The 18,134-nt window shown below is 37.6% G+C and overlaps 1 pseudogene; it reads right to left on the bottom strand.

Moving 5' to 3' along the window:
• Positions 1–224: 224 nt before the first annotated feature.
• LOC129404176 (dnaJ homolog subfamily B member 6-like) lies at positions 225–1,243 on the bottom strand (annotated as a pseudogene).
• Positions 1,244–18,134: the final 16,891 nt, after the last annotated feature.

The raw sequence follows: 18,134 nt of genomic DNA, 5'->3' as shown, positions 1-18,134 counted from the left end.
AAAAAACAAAGTGCATACAGAGATTTACAGTGATTTTAAAGACACACCCCACAAAAGTCCTATTATGTGGTTACAACAATCAACTTAAAAGTCAATGGCAAAATAGGGGCTCTGATGGACTGTTTATAAATAGTTTAGATAATTATAGAGTCTTAAAAATATGCTTCTGTTAGTCCTCAAATGGTGCTTGGTATAATTAATATTTCTGTTAAGCCCGACACAAATTACTTGTTTTCCAATCACAGCAGCTGCTCCTTACCATCTATCCTTAAGGACTGTAGATGGCTGTCTTCTTCAACTCTACTTCTCAACAATTCTCTTGGTGATGATTTTTCTGCCCTTGACTATTTTGGTAGCAGCTGATACAGATTTAAAGGAGTTCATTCCACTACCTCCTGAAGCTGAGGAGTAGAATGATGTGAGGCCCCATATCCTAGGTATCCAAAGGACGTGAATCCTATATCAAAAGAAGAGAATCCACCCAGAAAGATGAAAATTCAACAAATGCAGAGAAGAATGACCCTGTGCCTCGGCTCCTGCTTCCACGAGGGTCTCAACGGTTCCTGTGAGTCCTAAAATGTTTTTTTAAAAAAAATCCACTGGAAACAGTCCTGTCCACCAAAGAAATTCCTTGAAAACATCCTCTGGAGTATGAAATGAGAGGCAATACTCACATGGACCATCTCTGCCTCCACCGTTTCACCCTTCTTTGCCCTATTTGTCATAGAAGTATCTTTTTTTATTTTTCCCACATCTAAGATCACTCCATAGACCTTAGCTACTTGTTTGAACTTTCTCTCTGCTTCTTCTTTACTCTTGGGATTCCTTTTTTAAAAAAAATTAAAAAAATATATTGAATCACCACGAGATAGAGCATTACAAAGCTGCTCATGATTGGGTTTCAGTCATACTGTGTTCCAACTCCCATCCCTCTACCAGGGTAATTTCCTACTACCAATGTCTGCAATTTCCCTCCCACACCCCCAAACCATCCCTCAGCCTTTCTTGCCCTCTCTCTCTTCTTTCTTATTTTAGGCATTATGGTTTGCAATACAGATGCTGAAAAGTTATCCCTTTACCTACTTTCAACACTCAGTTCTTGTCCTAAGTGATCATTTCCAACTAATGTTGTTATAATGGATCCCTCTCCAGTCTCAAAATTCTTATCTGGATGCCACTTCAGCACCAATAACCAGTGTACCTTTTATCTCTGCATGCCTGCCACTTCATAGTAATCCACCATGTTTGAACAGGTTCTTGGAATTTGAAGACGTGGTGTGGTTTCCTTTCTCTCCAGTCGCCTCTTTAACAGGCACATCTTTAAGTTTATATATTGTAGTGTCTCCTATTTACCGAGTTATTGACTCTGTGGCTTAGGTATATACATACACCACACACAACCAATGCACCAAGGCTCCTTCCCTCTGCTCCCGTTACTCTTTCCCTCATTTCTTTCCACATTCCTGCCCTCATTTTTATCAACTAGGATCTAGGGTAACATAAGCACCCCCTCTTTGATATCTTGCATAGTGTACACATTTTAAAAAGAAAACTTAGAAGACTATAGCCATATCTGACACTTCCTCATCGTTCTGCTGTGGTGATCCTGCAATACTTGGAACCGAGGCTCCAGCATTTTCAGTCTGTGTGCCTCCTTCACCCATTTTGGTGACACTTTTCTTCAATTAAATCTTTTTTTTTTTTTCATAAACTTGAACGCTTATCCAGAAAATTTTAGCAAAAGGTCAGGGTTTACATAGGTTACAATTAGTAACCTAAGTTACACAATTAACAAGAAATTAGGCTAGTTTCTGAGCCACTTCTCTCCAAGTGAGCCTTATGCTGTATGATCACCTGCTTTCCCTCTAGGATTTGAAGGACTCCTCTTCGGTGAGTGCTTGCTGGTCATATTTGATGTTTAGAGAGCAGAATCATGATTGCCATTGAGATAATTAAACATGCCTTTTTAATTTTCACAATTCTTTTCTTTAAAGGGAATATTTTTAAATCAAATTATGCCATTCATTACTAAAAATTTGGGAAGTAACAAGAATTACAGACAAGAAAAAGTTTTGTCTTTATTACTATTTTTTAGGTGAAACGGTATTAACATTTAAATATTCCATTACATGTACATAAAGTACGCTATTTAGAAATGCAGTATTGTGATAGTATTTCCTTACATGTATATTTTATTTTTTATACGTAATACTTATGTGTAGTTTATGGTAGTTTGTAGACTTTATATTCATTTTCTTTGTCTGCTGAGAAATTGGTGACATCAGTTAAGGATCCCAGGTAGTTCAGCAAAGATAGATGTTGTGAGATAAAATTTAAATACATCCTTGCTATAAATGTGATAAAGAAACAATTTTCATTCCCTGTTGCTTCTGGAACAGTTTAAAAAGGAGTTTAAAACAAAATACACTTATTATCTAGATGTCAGAATTCTACAATGGGTCTTATAGAGGAACAATCAAGGTGTGTTAGTTCAGTGTTTAGAGGCTGCTCAAATTCCTGGTTTGTCCTTAGGTATTCATTTCTGACCCTTTCTTCAGAGAACATTTTTTTTCTTTTTTTTCCTTTTTAGGTCACACCCGGCGATGCACAGGAATTACTCCTGGCTCTGCACTCAGGAATTACTCCTGGCGGTGCTCAGGGGACCATACATGATGCTGGGAATTGAACCCGGGTCAGCCGTGTGCAAGGCAAACGCCCTACCCGCTGTGCTATCGCTCCAGCCCTAAACCTGTCTTTATTTCAGTACCATAGCAGAGCAGGTAGGGTGTTTGCCTTGCACATGGCCAACCCGGGTTTGATTCCTTCGTTCCTCTCAGAGAGCTCAGCAAACTACGAAGAGTTTCTTGCCCGCACGGCAGAGTCTGGCAAGCTACCCGTGGTTTATCCTATATGCCAAAAAACAGTAAAAATAAGTCTCACAATGGAGACATTACTGGTGCCCACTTCAGCAAATCTATGAACAACAGTGCTACAGTGCTACTATTTTTGATCATTATAGCTTCATAGTATGGTTTCAAGTTAAGTAAGGAGATATGTATACCAGTTTCTTATCTCTTAGTATGGCCTTGGCTATTCAGAGTCTCTTCTGTTTCCATACATATTTAATTATTGACTTCTCTAGGTCCTTGAAGAATGTCATTTAATGGAATTTTGTGGAATTGTAGATTAATTTTATAAAATCAGAGTCTCTTATGATTACATCCAAACTGAAATAAGGACTTCTATAGGTCCTTGAAGAATCTAAACTTAAATGGGGATTTCATCGAATCTATAATAGCTAAGGTAGGATATACACAGCAATTCCACTTTTGGTGTCTACTCCCATTACCCAAAAAAGTTCATTCAAAAGGACATATACACACCGTAATTAATTGCAGCATTTAGTGCAATAGCAAGAGATAAAATTAACCTAGGAGTCCAATAAAAGATGAATGAATTATGAAGATATAGTACATATATATACAATGGAATACTATGCAGCTGTAAGGAACAATAAAAGCATGTATTTGCTATAACTTGAATGAAAATAGAAGATATCATGTGCAGTGAAGTAAGCCAAAAGAAGAAGACAAAGGATGGTCTTGTTTATCTGAGTATATAGAGTAACTTGACTTGGGAACTCAGAGTAGTGAAATGGGGGAGACTCTTAGATCACCCGTCACTGCACGATAGAGGGAAGGACAGAGTAGGAAAGAAATTAAAAGGGAAAGAAAGAAGATGTGAAAGTCAAGAAAGAGTGGAGAAGTGATCAGGGGCCTTGCATATTTTGGTAATATTGGGGATTTGTGGGGATAGCTTTATAGTCAAACAACCACAGACTTAACAACAATAAAAACATGAGACCAAAATTACAACCACCAAACTATGAAATGTGATTGTCCAGGTGGCAGGCTGGAGGGGCGGGAGGGAACTTGGAACACTGGTGTAGAGAAGCTGACACTGGCAGTGGGATTGGTACTAAAACATTGAATATATAACATACAACTATCAATGATTTTTGTAAATAACTGTTTCTTAATAATTCTAACATTAAGGAAAAAATAAAATATACATAATAATATCAGAAACCTAAGTTTCCCAAAATATTCCTGGTTTTAAGGCTGAATCATTTCACTTTGAAAGGAGTGTCTTCAAACATGTTTACAAAAATGATGAAGCAGTTCTATGTATTTATTGTGATTCAATCAACTTTTCTCCTTGGTCAGTTGTTTTGTTCCTGTCTTCTGAGCATTTTCCTAGTATTTTCTCTCTTCACTCTAAGTCGACATTACTTCCAATACTCATTATTTTCTGTTCTTGCTTATTTTTTTGTTTGTGGGGGGCAGGGCACACAAGTCATATTTAAGGCTAATGCCTAGCTCTGCACTTAGAGATGAACCCTGGAAGTTCTGGAGGACCTAGTGCTTGAGATAGAAACTGGGTTGGCATCTTATCCAATGTATTTTATCTCTATCTCCTCTTTGTCTTTTTCTGTTCTTTACAAATCTCTCATATTCTAGGTATTCCCATGAACACCTGTTTCTTAACTTTGACCCCATTACTGTCTTTTACTAAAGCTCTAGTTCCTTAAATCTGCTTAAATCTCTGTTATAAACCCTTCCAAGGAACTTATTTCCTCTTACCATTGGTATTTCAATAGTAAGGGAATCAGATATTTGTTTCTGATCTCACATAGGTCTAGAATTTGACATACTTCTGCTATGGAAATTACCATGACAAAATGGAACATTTACAAAATAATGATTGTTTCAGCAAGATTACTGGTATATTTCTTCGCTTCTCCAATATCACATGTGAATACTTCATTTCCTATCATCAAACATTACCCATATACTAAAATACTGCTACATATATTTAAAAAATGTCTTGTTGATGCTTTTGATTCCAAGTCCTGGGGAAAGATAATATATTTAAGAAATTCTGTCAAACATTTAATTTCTCCTCATTCTCAGAACACAAATAAGCACAAATGCATATTCTGTTTCAGGAGAGATCATAGGGAAAATACTATATCATTGTATCACTGTTGTCCCGTTGCTCATCGATTTGCTCAAGTGGGTGCCAGTAATGTCTCCATTTGTCCCTGTCGCATTCAGGGTCAGGGGAATGAGGCCCATTATTGCTACTGTTTTTGGCATATTGACTATGACCCAGGTAGCTTGCCAGGCTCTGCCATGCGAGGTGCTGCATTGCTCTCTTCCGGGAGCTTTGTTTTATAGCCTCTGGATCCTGGCCGTAGATGAGATTACATGGCTCCCGAGGCAGTTTGTGGGTGTGACTGCCAAGCTACTGGAAAGCGGGGGATCTGGGTAGAGGAAGCCCAGTCCCAATCCGAGCACGCTTGGAGATCTCAGCAATGGGTCCCACATACCTGGGTTCCTCTGTCAGTTCCTTCATGTGTGAGGCCCATCTGAGCGTGTGGAGAGTGGTGTTGAGCATGGCTGCAGCTTGGTTCTGGCGGTTTCCAGCTGTGGGAGCTCTGTTTGGGGTGAGTAGGGAAACTCAACCCGCCCCCTCTGAAGAGGTCTCGATGAAGACAGCCTGGCACGGGGACAGGAGATTCTGAACATATAGAGTAACTTGCAGGGGCAGGAAAAAATACACAACCATAAAATATAGAATGTTTGTAAATGTTGGCAAATCTTTCATTGTTGGAAGAGTAACAAATTTTATTAATGAATTAACCAAATTATAACTTACTAAATTATATATTTTGGTATAATAAAGTTTTTTTAAACTTTAGGTTCTGGGGATACATCTAGGGGTGCTCAGGGCTTCCTCCTGGCTCTGTGCTCAGAATCCCTCCAGGCTCGCTTTGAGAAACACATGGCATGCCTGGAATGAATCCTGGGTCAGCTTCATGCAAGGTAAGTGCCTTATCTACTGTACTATCTCTCCTGACCCTAACAAGAAGTATTTAAAAGATCAACTAGAAAAAATCTTTTAAAACCTCAGCATCCACTGAAACTGGGGAAAATATTTTTTCCTAGATGTCTGAGTCTTGATCTATTATATCTCTAAAGCTGAGGCCATGTTGGGACGGGAAAAGCTGAGATTCAACTGATTTGGAGGAAGTCATGAGTAACAGCAAAGCATCCATTATAAGAGTACAAAGATAGTTCAAGGAAGAAAATGAAGTGCCAGAATTATAGTACAGCAGGTAGGGTGCTTGCATAGTAATAGACAACCTAGTTTTAACCCTCCACACTCCATATAGTCCCCCAAGCTCACCAGGGGTGGCTAAAAATAAAATTACGTGAGAAAGTCAGGAAAATTTTCTGACAAGTCTCTTGGGACATAGATTGGGTTGAGAAAGGTGTAATAACCGATGTGGTGGTGTGGTTCACTGAATAATATTCCTCTGATTCCCACCCAACAGAGCCATATCCTAAACCCTAAAACCTAGGAATATAAATTTTATTTGAAAAGAAAAGTTCTCTGTAGGTATAATTAACAAAATAATCTTAAAATGGGGAAATCCCATCTGTATGAGTTCTAAATGTGATTCATGTTTTCTTATAAGAGGAGAAAGGCTGAAGATACAGCACAGGGATTTAGAGGAATGCTAGAATAGACAGGGTCAATCTGCTAATCCCTAGCACAGCAGGCCCAAACAGAATAGTATCCTTGGGTCGTAAGCATTGAACTCTTAGCCCGGGTAGACTGGAAGGAAGGATGGAAGGAAGGGGGGAAGGAAGGAAGGAAGGAAGGAAGGAAGGAAGGAAGGAAGGAAGGAAGGAAGGAAGGAAGGAAGGAAGGAAGGAAGGAAGAGTGGGAGGGAGGGTACAATAGTTTAGTATGAATGACAATCTAAATATTCTCATGATATGTGGTATATAAACTATGCAACAGGAAAGAAAATGTACATTGAAAATGACCATTTTGACTCTGACAACAAAATTGTATTTACTAGTAACTGTGGGTCAGTGAGAATAACAGATCTATTGAATAGTGGTGGAAGAATATTGGCACTTTTGTGTTAGGTGTGGTAATATTTACCTCAAAAATGTTAACATTTGAATACTTAAAAAAACAAGTTATAAAAAAGGCATAAAGATATAAGGAATAAAGTTGTGTAAAGTTATATTGGGTTTATAAATATCAGAGATTGTGGTAAGACAAAATTTTAAAATATGTCAGGATGTTTTTAATTTCCTTAATAGTTATAGTGTAATACAGGAGTTTGAGAGAAGATTGAGGTGTGGAAACTACAAAGAAAACTTAGGCTCTGCACTCTGACATAACTAAAACTTCTGAATTTTAGTTGAAGACACTAAAAGAAATAAGATTGTGGAGTCAAATTAAGAGTTCTTAATTAAGCAGGTATGTGAGAACAGTGGCTGAGAGCTACCAGTCTGCTTGGACCAGGACTGGACCTCCTCTACCCACATCCCCAGTTTTCCAGTAGCTTGGCAATCATACCCACAAACTCCCCCCGGCACCATGTAATCTCATCAATGGTCAAGATCCAGAGACTATAATGCAAAGCTCCCGGAAGAGAGTGACACAATTTTTCCAGGAGCACATTGCCGCAACCTCTTTATTTTTATTTTATTTTATTGGTTTTTTTTTCTTCCTCGCATGGCAAAACCTGGCAAGCTACTCATGACATAATTGATATGCCAAAAACAGTAACAACAACATGTTCACAAAGCGAGCAGATGCCATCGGGCTACACTAGCATGCAACAGGGACAAATGAAGACATTACTGGTGCCCGCTCTAGCAAATTGATGAACAATGGGATGACAGTGACATAGATATCGTGATGTTTATAAAACTTACCTTGATGATCACTTCCTTGTAGAATGGTGATCATTGACATAAAGAGAGGGATTTGGCAGAGTGATACCATTTCCCCAAAATTCTTCAGTGCCACCCTGAAGAATGTCATGCGACAACTGGAATGGGAAGGAATGGGAGTGAAGATAGACGCTCAGCAATTGTACCACCTCTGCTTCACTGATGACATCATTCAAATAACACTAAACATTAGTCAAGCGGCACAAATGCTGGCCAACTTCGAACATGAGTGTGGAAAGTTTGGACTACAGCTGAATACATGAAGACAATGTTCAGGAGAAACAGTCTAGTTCCTGATGTTCCATTTGCCCTCAACAGAACAGACATCTCTGAATGCAGCAGTTATGTGTCCCTGGGTCAAGAACTCAACATGATGATGAATCACTTGGCACCGGAGCTGCACAGGAGGAAGAGAGCAGCATAGAACACCTTCAAGAGCATCAAAGACGTGGTTAAGAGGATAAAGAACCTCTGACTCCAGACACATCTTTTCGACTCCACCATTCTTCCTGCACTACCATACATCTCAGAGACCTGGGCCCTATGAAAACAGGATAAGAATGCTATTCAGGTCTCCCAAAGAGGAATCAAAAGAGCTATGCTTGGAATATCACGTTTCACTCAAGTGAGAGAAGGAATCCAGAGTTTCGACCTTTATTGATGATTAAGGATCATGGATGCTGCTTCTTTTGCCAAGACATCAAAAATCAAATGGGCCAGATACAAAATGTAGTTTGGAGATGACTGCTGGACTAGAGCTGTTACTGACTGAATTCTATGGGATGTCTAAATAACGCCTGGCAGCCCAACTACAACATGGTCAGACTTCTTCGTCAAGACCCTGAACAAACAGTTTTATGCTCTTCATGTTCCTGGAGTGAGCAGACACCACTGGGCTACACTAGCATGCAACATGGATGAATGGAGATGTTACTGGCACCCACTCAAGCAAATCAATGAGCAACAGGATGATAAGTGATACAAGTGATAGAAGTGATGTTTATAAAATTAGAATTTTTTTTCCTTGAGAGAGAAGAGTGGTGCTGGAACATTCTATTGCTGGCTCTAAAATCCAGATAAGGCTAAAGCAGCATCTGGATGAGCCCCACCTGTGTGGCCAGGAAGAAGGAATTACCAGATACATAGCTCTTTGATGGCCATGAGAGAGCTATTATAAAGAACATTCTTCAGATCTTAGAATGAAATATCTTCCCCTCCACCATTATGACAAAGATAATCATTTCATAGTAGAATAACCCTAGAAAACCAATAAAAAATCTAATCATGTGTAATCTGGACTGATTCATTACATCCTAAAATCTCCATTCTTTCCTTGAGCAGAGAATGAAGCACCCAAAGAAATGAGCTTAAGTTTATTGCTGATATATTTTGATATATGATTGTCTAAAGGAATTATACCCATATAACCTTCTGATTATTGAAGGATCTCTGCCTTTTTTACTCAAATTTAACACTTCCGTATATCAGAGGTGATAGAATATTTTGACACATACCTATATTCATACCTGACTCCATGCCAGGCTGTTTTTACTCGGGGCACCCCAGAGTGAGGCGGGTGAGAACCCTTCCTGCCCCAAGAGACCCTGCCCCAGCAGCCGGCCTCCACTACCCAACCATCACCAATAGTTAGGCGGTCACACCTAAGGACTACTCCTGGCGCCAATTAATCCCAGATCCAGAGACCAAGCTACTGGAAGTAACATCTTATAGCCCAGTTCTCCCTCTGGGAGAACCTGACAAGCTACCGAGAGTTTCTGCCTGCATTGGAGAGCCTCGTGACATATTCATATGCCAAAACCAGTAACAATGATGGGTCTCATTCCCCTGACCCTGAAAGAACCTCCAATGCAACATCACTGGAAAGTATGAGTAAAGAAAGGTTTATAAAATCTCAGAGTTAGGACGAATTAAGACATTACTGAGACTGCTCAAGAAATTTGACAATCAACAGGATGATGATGATGATGATGATGATGATGATGATGATGATGATGATGATGATGATGATGATGATGATATGTTCTTAGACAAGGAGAGGAGAAACTCACCCATGGAATTCCAGTCTTGGGGGTCATCTTGCTGGATGAGAATCTGTCCTAGAAGAAGCTTCCCCTGAGACTTTACCTCTGTTGATTTTGTGACCACACCTATGTATAAGCCCCAACCCCTCATGCTTTGGGATTTAACTAGGCTGTAAGAGGGGCTGAGGAATCCAGAGCTAGAAAGAGAATAAAGTAGGATCCAGAAGGAGAATGAAGTAGAATGGGGAGGCAGAAGCAGAAGTATGAAAGAGCAGGATCCAAGAGGAGGATGAGGGGGATCGGAAGAGGCAGAAGCTGAGGGAGAATCAGAGGACAATGGAGATGAGATTGCAATAAATGGCAATTGCGACCAACCAGCCTGACCCTCGTTCCCTCCTTCATCCTCCCTTCGCCATTGGCCACCTAGGGTGAGGGAAGTGATGCTACACTGCCAATCATAGGCGGCAAGAGAGAGAGAGAGAGAGAGAGGGAGAGAGAAAGAGAGAAAGCGGCATGGCCCTTTGCAATTTATTTTTTTGAATATGCCCAAATGCACATCCTACTCATCCTCTCCAATCCAGCTTTCAAGGTCTCAATTTATTTAATTCCAAAGAAAACATGATCCAGTTTTGAACAGTACTTGATATTTGGAAGAATAATTGACAGCCTCCTTGAAAAGAAGAATGAGTTTAAACATTTAAAAAAAACTTATACAAAACAGTAAGAGATGAATACACTAGATGATAAGCAAACAATTTCAGAGAAAAAAATACAAATGGCTAATAAATACATTTAAATTTGAAATTATATTCAAAGAAAAGTGTGATGGCATATAGTGAATTGGAAAATTTTAGCACTACCGATAATTCACAGTGTAAATTAGTGTGATAGAAACTGATTATTCCTGAGAACAGTATCATTTTGGGAGAATTTATGTTAATTTTTACTTTCTTACAAGAATTAATTTTTAAAGTAAATCAGAATACTTAAAACAGTATACATAAATATGTATTTGTATTACAGTATAAAATTTTATAAAATGTTGAAACAATGGGACTCAGAAGCTGGTGGGATTTTGCTAAAATATATGCTAACTCAAGGCCAACTTCACCAATCTTAACCCTCAAAGACCCTTCCCTAGTGTGAATTAGAAGATGCTGGACTGCATCCTCAAGGCTATTATCTCTTTTCTCACTTCACATGCACCATTTGCAACAATAATAGATATAAGGTTATAACAATGGTTTTATTTAACAAACTTGTGTTTGCTTTTGTAGTACAAAGGTTTTAGTTATGAAAGCCTTAAATCAATTTTAACTTTTCCATAACTTCAGTAATAAACAAAGTGCTTTTGTCAGCAAAGTTTTAATGGCAATTTGTCAGCTTAATCACTGAAGAAATCAAAATAACAAGAACTGTTTATAATGCACAATCACAAGAATCCTGTGGAAACAAATGGCAAAGCTCAATCAAACACTAGTCCCTCCCATCCCCAAAAAAGTCTATCTGCTGATAAAATATTGATTTTTGTACAATGTTTAGAGGATCTTTATTTGATATATAGAATTGGCATCAATTTTTAAGATAGGAGAAAAGTGATCACTTGAGACATTTTTGTTTTGTTTTGGTGTTTTCTTTTCTTTTGCTATTTGATGTTGACTGTAAACATATTTACATCACATAATAAGTTAGACTAAGATAGAGATCACTATTTTTGCTTCTCTTGCATCAGCTAAAGTTTTCTTTCTCATATTTACACGTTTCCTTTGATTAATAGTTTGAGAATTCCCCAAGCATTTGTTTCTGCACATAAAGTTCTGGGATAAATGTTTTCCTATTACCACTGAGGACAATTATTTCCCCAATGATTTGTGTGAAATTATTTCTCATCCTCACCAAAGGCAGAAGATCAGAGGTGTTAATGATGCCCTCTGGTCTCTATTTACTGGAAAGTTTGGCAAGTAAAAGCAAAGTATGAGATGTGCTGCTTATATTTGTCTCTTTGGACCATGTACCTGAATTATTAACTTCAAAGTGTCACACTATAAATGAAGTGCTGTGGGCATTAGTAAATATCCAATCAACATATTTAATTACTGTTATTAACAATTCTCTTAAGACTACTTAAAACCAACAGACAAGTTTGCAAACAATGACATTATATGTTCGAAATGCATGATAACTTTATTTTAAAATGTCTTAATGTTTGAAATCTTGTCTCTATAGTCTCCTAGGCACCAAAAATTATAATTTGTTGAGGTAAGAAAGTCACATTGACTATCTATTGATTTCCCTTCTGTGGTTAATGTTACAAAACAATCAAATAAAACCCATTCAAACAAAGCATCACAGTACTGTAGTAGACTAGAGGTAAGATTCTTTCGAAGTAAAAGTTGAATATTTAAAGCTAGCCCACAGATCAGTTCCACTTAAAAAGGAAAGGAAAAAATGGTTACTATTACCTGGTAATTGATTACCTGAGTAATTATTTGATCACTTCTTCACTTCTGTTGCCACTATCAGATAAGACCCAAACAAACAAACCCCCTCAAATACCATTGCTTGTGATGTTCCCCGGAAACATTGGTAGGAATTTGTATTCAGATACCCAGGATTATTAGCAATTTTGCAATGGTCAACTGAAGAACACTTACCAAACATCTTTAAATTTCCTAGTATTTTCATTTGCAAAATGGGTGACATTCGCAGTTATAAGTTTTATTCACTTATTAAGTCATTCATTAATGTAACAGTATTGATTGAGTATCTACTACATGCTAATCTTTATACTACCTAGAAGGTAATGATACAGACGTAAAAAAGACCATGTTATCAAAATTCTGTCATTTTCATGGAAATAGTTTTCTTAATAAAATGTTTTAATGTCTCAGTTGTTTTATAGCATACAACACAAAATTCAGACTCTGGTCTAAAAGCTAATGTTGTATTATTATTTGCAGTCTATTTTATTACTTTTCACTTTGTTTATTCATAGTTGCAAAGACATAATTTAATAATAATATCCCTGAATAGCAATTGTGAGCTATTCAGAAATAATATTAGTTCACAGAACTATTTCATTCTTCCTATTTAGTGATAAAGCGATGTCAATGTTCCTAATTATGACATACTAATTTCTTTTGGTATTTCTTCTTGTCTGTCTAGCTCATTAAAACAGTGTTATCTTCTTTATCTGTCATATAAGGCATCTTCTCTTATATATCTCTTATATAGATATCTGGGTATCCCAAATTTATATGCACCAAACTTAAGTAAACTACCCCATTATTCAACATTTACTTCCTGTGTTCTCTATTTTAAAACTTAAAAAAACACTTTATTTAAACTGTATTGGTTTACAAAGTTGTTCCCATAATTAGTTTGTTTTATATTGCTAATCACGAAATCCATCTTGAAATAGTATCGCTAAAGTCATGGCCTGAGGAGTTATTGATCAGAAAGGTAACTCTGGCATTTCTGTGTTATTATTTTCACTCACTGAACTAGTGGGCTCCTAGCTTTGTTTTCTTGTCTCTCCTGGACCATCAGTCCTGTGACGTTGTAGGTGTGGCTAAGCTGCATATTGTGCTGTTCGCTGCAAGGGCTTTAGATCTGGGGTGATGAACTGCAGAGGAACTCTCTGGCTTCTCTGAGGTCCATCCTGAAGCTGGTCAGATTCTCTGACAGCAGCCAGAGGCAGATGTGGGAGGAGGAAGCACTGGCTGGACCTTTGGCAGGGCAAGGATTAAGTCTGCCCCCATCCTCCCTGAGCCCATTGATCTTTGCCCAGTGGCTGCCGGCCCTTCCTGGGATTTCTCAGTTGCTGGTGTCTTTCGGTGATCGGGCCTGAAGCTGGGCAGGCCGTTTCTCTGGCCCTGTGCTCTCTATTGATTGATTCCGCCGTCCTTGTAATTACTCAAGATGGCAGTCTCAGAATAAACTTAAACATCTCTTTTCCCTTACTCTTCACATAGAGCTAAAGGTGGCAAATGCACCTTAATACTTGTATTAAATTTCTTTCTCAATGACTTTGGGTAAATCCTACAACTAGTTTTATTCCTTCAGTGTTAAACACTCTTCATGTAGTAACCACTGATTCCTTTAAAATCCCAGTGTGACTCCTAGTCCAAAAGTTTATCTGCTGTGAAACACCCTCAAAACATCTGTGGTACTTTTGATATTGCTTGCCCTGTAATGTTTAATATTTATGTGGAGGAAAATCGGCACATTTACTACAATGGTTTCTAATTCCTAAATATGATATAAATTTCAAATGTACAGGTACATGCACTGTAGCACTGTACTCCCATTGTTCATCGATTTGCTCGTGAGGGCACCAGTAACGTCTCCATTGTGATACTTGTTGCTACTGTTTTTGGCATATCAAATACACCGCAAGTAGCTTGCCAGGCTCTGCTGTGTGGGCAAGTTACTCTTGGTAGCTTGCCAGGCCCTCCGAGAGTGACAGAGGATATTGATCCATCATGTACATATTTTAATAAAACATAATATTTTATCATAAAGTTTTTTTACACCATCAAGAGTTCTTTAACTTTTATTTTACTTATAAAAATTAACTTTTAAAATGTCTTATTGCAAATTGCTGTTGTTATGTAGAAAAAACAATGCATCTCTGCACACCGGTTTCTAGAAACAGCAATTTTTTAACTCTCATATTAATCCTAAAATGATATATTTTTATATTTATATAAAAAAAATTGGGCTGGAGCGATAGCACAGCGGGTAGGACGTTTGCCTTGCACGCGGCAGACTTAGGTTCAATTCCTCTGCCCCTCTCAGAGAGCCCAACAAGGTACCAAGAGTATCTCGCCCACATGGCAGGGCCTGGCAAGCTACCCGTGGTGTATTCGATATGCTAAAAACAGTAGCAACAACTCTCACAATGGAGATGTTACTGGTGGCCGCTCAAGCAAATTGATGAACAACAGGATGACAGTGATACAATGATAATGATATAAAAATTAATTGTAATACTCTTGCTCCCTCTTGAGGAACAAGCTGAAGTGCAAATCAAAAATCCTGTCTTACTTATTCCTTTAAAATGTTTTAGTACATTCACATTTTTACAGACAGTGATACAGTAATAAAAATTAATATCATTTGTCAATAATAGCCATTTTCACAGTTTTTTAGTCCTTGGACATTTACTTTTGGGCTTTATATAGTGGAAGGAATTTTGCATTGTTAGGGTAGAAAAAATAGAGTGACTGATAGGATTCTTTGACCTTATTTCTGATCTTAAAGGGAATTACTGTTAAATTTTCTTGTGAAGTAAGTAAGTTGTCTGAAAAAAAGCTTTTCTTTTTTTATAGGTTAAAAATTTTATTACCATAATTTGCTCTGATTTTACTTTTTATTATAAAAATAAATTTAAGAGCTAAGGGAATAGTGTAAAGAGCTGGAGAGGATGTTTTATGTGTAAAGGCCCTTTAGCACCACATGTCCCTCAAGCACTACCAGGTATATCCCTGTGGAAGCCCAACAGCGCTGGCATGTTTCAGTTTACTTGATACATGCCAGTCTTCCAGTACCATGCTCCTGTCTTAGGAGCACTGAATTATAAAAGACTATAATACTGATTTTTGATTGACTATCTTATTCCTTAAAAGTGAAAACTCAGGGCTGGAGCACAGCGGGTAGGGCGTTTGCCTTGCACGCAGCCATCCCAGGTTCAATTCCCAGCATCCCATTTGGTTCCCTGAGCACCTCCAGGAGTAATTCCTGAGTGAAAAGCCAGGGGTAACCTGTGCATCTCTGAGTGGTGTGACCGAAAAAGCAAAAGAAAAAAGAAAAAAAAAGTGAAAACTCAGTTTTCAATCTTTCCTTCCTCCTCATTTTCCATCTCCATAATTATAAGAGAATTATTTTCAAAACCAGGCAGGCTCATCAGAAGTGACTTGCTGTTTATCTGTTAAAAGAGGCAAGAGTTGGAGCTGCCTTTGAGTACTCATGACTCACTATATATTAATAAATTAAGTTCTAGGACCAAGGATGTAGCTTAGCGGTAAGCACGAGCTTTGCTGTGTGAGAGTTTGATTCCTGGCCCCATAAGTGAAATAAAAACGTAGCCTTCTTTGCAGATAATTTTACTAGTGCTTTTAAAGTTTTATTTGAAAATATTTTCATATATTGTTTCTTATTCTACCATAATATAAATGTGAGGGTGCTCTGAAATAGAAAATGGGTTCTGGTTGCTATTTTCCTTTCCTCTTTTCAGAAGAGTTCCTGGGAGAGACAGCCAGGACCAGCTGTTTAATTTGTGGGGACCATTCTATTGTAAAATAGAAATAGAGGTTTGTTTGCTAACAATAAAAATTATTAAGGAATTCAAGAGGGTGAATTATGCGTGATATTTTCAAAGCTCAGCTTGCCCTGAGTTTGCCAACCTATGCCTGTGCAGGAGGAGGCTTGAGCCATGATGATTGGAATCATACAGAGTAGTTATAATTTAAATCAAGGGATTTTGTTATCTTCTAGTGACTAATATTATATTACATATACATAGGGAGTATGCCGTTTCCCAAGGCCGTCTCAGAGGTGCAAAATAAGTTTTAAATTAAAGAAAAACAAAAAATGAGATCGTTTAACATTTGAGTATTTTTAAGTCAACAGCAATTGGGATTTGGGCAGAAGTGTATAAATTCCTTAAAGAGAAAAATAATTATGTCCATTTCTTCTAATCTAAGAGAGTTGAGGAATTTTAGTAACACTTATAGTATGTGTTAAAGGGAAGTACTATTTTTCAGTAACTGAAATATGAGACATACTTTGGACTGTGACAGTCTCACATTTTGTTCAGATGGGGACACACACGCGCGTGCACACACACACACACACACACACACTTACTTTTCTATTTGAAACACTGATCCCATCCATGTGTGCTTGGGATCAGGTTCCATAGGGTTGACCGTTACTCACCAGTCCTGATATGCTTTTACAGTTGTACTTAATAGTAGACTTAACACGCTAAGTGCTAGAGGTGAGGCAAACCTAGGTAAGCAGAGACTCCTGAGAGGACAGAGGAGTGGTTCAGCTCATTAGGCTATTAAACTTTAGAATAGCAGAGGATGGGGTTTTGTTGTTGTTGTTGTTGCTCTTTCTTAAAAAAAAAAAAAGAATTCAGGCCCAAATCCCTTGAGAGTAATGGTTAAGATATAGAACAGCGCAATTCACATAGTTCATGTTTTCCAGTACCATATATATATATACATATATACACACACATATATATTACCTTTACAAGTAGATAAAAGAGAAAGAAATTTCCTTTTGTAGAGTTCATTAACAATGGCATCTTCTACAGTGCAACAGGTATGTGAAGAAATTAAGGTTAGATCTGTGTTGTCTGTGAGGTTTTAGAAGAAGTAAATTGTCACCCTAAGAATGCAGTAGCATTGCGGAGACATTTTTTAATCCTCTTTTTAAAAAAAAATCTTATCTTGTTCATATGCAGAGAGAATATGAAGGAACGTGGAAGATCAGGACTTGATCAAAAAGATCTGTCATCAAACAGATCAAGAAGTGCAGGACTTTAAGTAAATGCAAAGTAAAAGGCAGAGTGATTTAAATATGTGAGCAAGATAATGTACTACCCTTTGGCAGTTGTACATGGTTCCTGAAAAAGTTTAGAATTCTAGAAAGAATTATCTTCTCATAATAAGTGACTAAATTAAGTACTTTTCACAGAAATTCACCTAAGAAATGCAGAGGTTTGGGATATTAACTTGGCTATTTACAACAATTATATTCTTTAACCTAGAGCAAATTTTATTCTAGTCAAATATTTTTTGAATGTGATGGGTCTCATACCCAATAAGAAAAAAAGTAGGGTGAGGGGTGTGGGGGGATGTCATCTTTGATAATGCTCATAAAACATCAGATATTGTGCCAGGACTATTTTTTCATGTTACTAGTATATTAAGTTCATTGGAATGAAATTTTTGATAAAAATTGAACAACTGAAAGTAATAGCTGAGGGTGGACAAGATAATTCTAGAAAATGAGAAAGGGGTCAATAATGTGACTCACTGTAGAAATGTGAGACCCTGGGTTTGATACGTGGCCCCAACAAATGAATAAGTAAAGAAAAGTTAACAGAAAAAAAGGGCTATATGAAGTCCCTACTAAGTCTTAAAAAGTGGTTGCTAAAGCAACCGAACCCTAACCCTAACCCTAACTCTCTCTCTCTCTCTCTCTATATATATATACATATATATATATACATATGTGTATATATATGTGGAAT

Source organism: Sorex araneus, chromosome 4, assembly GCF_027595985.1.
Source record: "Sorex araneus isolate mSorAra2 chromosome 4, mSorAra2.pri, whole genome shotgun sequence".
Classification (NCBI taxonomy): domain Eukaryota; kingdom Metazoa; phylum Chordata; class Mammalia; order Eulipotyphla; family Soricidae; genus Sorex; species Sorex araneus.
The sequence above is the reverse complement of the archived record's forward strand: the minus strand, read 5'-3'. Positions and strand labels throughout refer to the sequence as shown.